This window comes from Geospiza fortis, unplaced genomic scaffold (genome assembly GCF_000277835.1).
Source record: "Geospiza fortis unplaced genomic scaffold, GeoFor_1.0 scaffold61, whole genome shotgun sequence".
Classification (NCBI taxonomy): domain Eukaryota; kingdom Metazoa; phylum Chordata; class Aves; order Passeriformes; family Thraupidae; genus Geospiza; species Geospiza fortis.
In genome coordinates this window covers 1,736,442-1,740,439 of record NW_005054430.1, presented here as the reverse complement: position 1 = coordinate 1,740,439, position 3,998 = coordinate 1,736,442, and the positions used below count along the sequence as shown (strand labels likewise).

At 46.7% G+C, this 3,998-nt stretch overlaps 1 protein-coding gene across 1 annotated transcript in view; it reads left to right on the top strand.

Annotated features, from left to right (window-relative positions):
• STRIP2 (striatin interacting protein 2) overlaps positions 1-3,998 on the top strand; it is a 23,395-nt gene that overhangs the window by 17,347 nt on the left and 2,050 nt on the right.

Genomic DNA, 3,998 nt, shown 5'->3' with positions numbered 1-3,998 from the left:
CCATGACACAGCCGCGGCCCCGCCTGCGCCGCTCCCGCCGCCCTCAGGGCTGGGCTGGATCTGGGGGTTTCCAGCTCAGCTGGGGAAAAAAATTTAACCTTTCCAAAGAGACCAGGTCTCTGTGTGCCCAGCAGACGCCTCTTTTTGGAGGTCATCCTGCGACTCCTTGGAGACCATACAGCACGGGTTGCAGAGCGAGCTCAGAGCCCCGGTGTGTCTCGGTGTAGGCTGGGGTAAGGTAAGGGTTCCCAGTGGGAATTCCATCCCTCCCGCACGCCCCACGCTCCTTTGTTTGGGTCTGTTCTGGCTGCTGGTGTGCTCCCAACACCACCCTGCCACCCCGGGCTGCCAGGAACTGGCATGGCATGGAGACAGCATTCTGTGTTGTCCCTAGGCTGGCACTGCTGCTGCTGGGGTGGCACAGCCCAGCTCAGAGTGCTGTGCCACCAGGGCCAGGTCCTGCATGTCCCCTGGACACCCATCTGTCACCTTTGCAGCTCTGCTCTCCTCCACCAGCCACTGCTGGGCTGGCACTGCTGCTGCTGGGGTGGCACAGCCCAGCTCAGAGTGCTGTGCCACCAGGGCCAGGTCCTGCATGTCCCCTGGACACCCATCTGTCACCTTTGCAGCTCTGCTCTCCTCCACCAGCCACTGCTGGGCTGGCACTGCTGCTGCTGGGGTGGCACAGCCCAGCTCAGAGTGCTGTGCCACCAGGGCCAGGTCCTGCATGTCCCCTGGACACCCATCTGTCACCTTTGCAGCTCTGCTCTCCTCCACCAGCCACTGCTGGGCTGGCACTGCTGCTGCTGGGGTGGCACAGCCCAGCTCAGAGTGCTGTGCCACCAGGGCCAGGTCCTGCATGTCCCCTGGACACCCATCTGTCACCTTTGCAGCTCTGCTCTCCTCCCCCCTCGCTCACCTTCATTGCAGCAGCCCTGTGCTGTGCAGGTCCCAGCTGTGGTGCTTGGAGATCCCTGTTCTCTCTGAGTGTCATTGGGATTCCACATCCCCTGCAGCCCTTCCAGCCCTGAGGGGACAGCAAGCACCACGTAAAACAACCCAAGTTTTACACAGATTTTTGCTTGTTTTGGGGGAATGTCTGTGCCAGGCCTTAGGGTGGGGAGGGAAGGTGCTTTGGTGAACAGTTTATGAGGAAAAGAGTGGATTCTGTGGTCCATAACTTTCAGGATGAATAGGATATGGAGCTGTAAACTTTCTGTCAGTTTAATAACTTAATACTTAAATTAAATAATGAACGTTACACTTGGGTAAGGCTGCGTTGCATGAGGGAGGCGTTTGTCAAAGCATTGTGTGTTCATATAGGGCAGGGAAGCCCTAAATAAACAAGTGTTTGTTATGGCAGGATTTGTGCTAATTGCTGAAATAATTAATTAGCCTGGGAATGTTTCCTTCATGGGGTTTGTCCAAGGCCTTGTTCATGGAAATGGCATTAAGCCTTTCAAAGCCTTTTGTTCAAAATAAACCAACTTTGAAAGGACACCTCTTTATTTAAGCTTTTTCTTCTTGTGTCTTAATTTAAACGCTTCTTTTTTATTATTTTTTAAGGATAAAAACATCCCCCAGACTCAGCCCTCACCCCTGCCCATCTCCCCTCAAGGAGAAATTAAATTAATTACTAAAATACTTAGAAAAGCCCTTGGTATTTTACTCAAACCTTTTTTTTCCCCAAAATGTCTTTTTTTCTCCAGAATATGTTGGAAAAAAAATAACCAGTGCATACCCAATGTGCATTTTTCTGTATTTTATATTTAAACTGTGCTTTTCAGTGCCTGTTATTTTTACTGAGAGAGATTAGAAGCACAAATTCTTACCTGAATATCTGGGTGGTGGAGGATGGTACAAACCCATCCTGGATTACAATTTATTCACACCATCACCACCAAATTTTCTGCTTCCCAGAGAGAGATCTCCACAGAAAACCTGAACCTCTGCATTAAAAAGGGACTTAGGGAGAGGCTACACCTTTATTTGAAATATTTATGTCCCATCCTGGCGAGCAAGCAGCAGTTTCAAATTTTTCCTGCTTCACAATGAGGATTTTCTACTGATTAAAAATTCTCAGAAGAGCTGGGGGCCAGCAATTAAGGAATTATCATTTTGTATGTGCAGCAAGGCAGTTTCAGAACAAAGTTTTGGGTGGTTTCTGCACAGCTGGAGGAACATCTGTTATCTCACCCCAGCAGGACTGTTGGTTCCAGGAACCCTCCAGTGATCCCAGTTCCCGTTGTAATTGCAATAAAGAATTCTTTTTTGTTGGTTTTTTTTCACCCTACAGGTGGTTGCTTGAAGTTCTGCTGTGGGTAAGACCTTTTCTTCAGCACTTCAGAGTAGATTCTTCTGTTTTCTCGTAGATTCTTGCTGTTTCCTAGGGATATAAAACATACAGGATTAAGTCATTAATTTCTCTAAGCAACTCTGGAGCTGTTTGGTGAACTTAATGCAAATTTCAGGGAAGGATAAAAGGCTACAAAGATACAAAGTTCCTTCCAGAGTTGAGAAAAGGAGAGAGTGATAAAAAGGGGAGGATTTAGCCTTCATCCATTCAGTCCGGCAGTGTTAAAAAAATCACTCCTTTTTTCTCCTGTGAATATTTCCCTAGAAATAACAACACAGAGATGTCCTGGCTGACTCTGTATTTATCCACTTGTAACCACAGAAGTGACTGTATGAGGTCAGGCTTATTATTATGCTCTGGAGTTTGAGAAGCTTCCCTCAATTATTTATCAAAGCCTTGCATGTGTAAGCAGCAGCTTGTTCTGCAGCCAGGTCCAAGCTCTGCCACAAAACACAACATTGGACTGCACGGGATCATTTCTGTCTCCTTGATTGAACATTTCAGTGCTCTGTGCCTTCTTTTTTCCTCAATAATTATAATGTGGCCTCCTGACAGTTGTCTGTGCTAAAATGAGATAATCAGTGTAATTATGATTGTTTCTTTTATGCTGTGTGGTTTGTTAACACAGAGGACACAGAATTTCCCTGAACAGAGTGGAAATTAATTTTTTTTTCATTTTTTTCTTTCATTATCCAAGGCTCATTCAAGAAAATTATACTCCCAAATCTATAGACTTTTTCCCTGAGCTACACTACCAAGATTTTTTATTAGGCAAGAAGGAAGGAAATTTACTTATGCAGCAGAGAGAACATTTAGAGAGGTTAATGTTAAAGGTAAAAATAAACCCATGATCCAGGCAGACTCACTGATGTGTCTGTTGGAGTTTGGCAATACTGCAATTATGAGCTTTTTTTTTTTTTTTTTTCAAAAGGGAATTCAGCCCCTACTGATATTTTTCACTTGTGCCTATTTTTTTTAGTGCTTTGGAAGTGAAAATCTGGTGCGGAGGGATGCAGGAGAGACTCCTCTCTCCCATATTTTTTCCCAAATTTAAAAATCACCGCACATTTAGAAGCATTACTACCCTTGGATAAAATTGTTGTGTCTAAAAAAGGTGCAGAGAACAAAATGAACCCTTCATGTCCCTATCCCTCCCTCAGCCCCCTTCACCTCCATCGATTCCCTGTGTCTCAGGCCTCAGTTTATGGCGATTTATTGGAAATATCCAACTTCAATTACACGTCATTTTCAGGACCTGCTGTCCGGAGCTGTGGCTCTGAGAGGATGCAAAGCAGAGTTTGGTTTGTTTTTTAAATATTTTTATGGTGAAGGAAGCTGAGCTAGGTATTTAAACAGACTCCCCCATATCACGCAGCAATAACGTGAATATTCCACTAACAGTCCACCAAACGCCAGTCTTTCCAAGACCTTTGGAAAACACGACTTGCTCCCCTCCTCCTCTCAGCTCCAAGTTGGTGGGGTGGGGGTTTTCTCGCCTCCTCGTGACATTTCGGGGTTTTTTGGCTGAGGGCGGGGATGGCGGCGGCCGCTCCCCTCACGCCCCTCACAGCTTTTCCCGCCCTTTTCCCCCTGACCACTGCTGTGGCGGGAAGCGCCCCCCGGCAGCTGATTGGGCGATGGG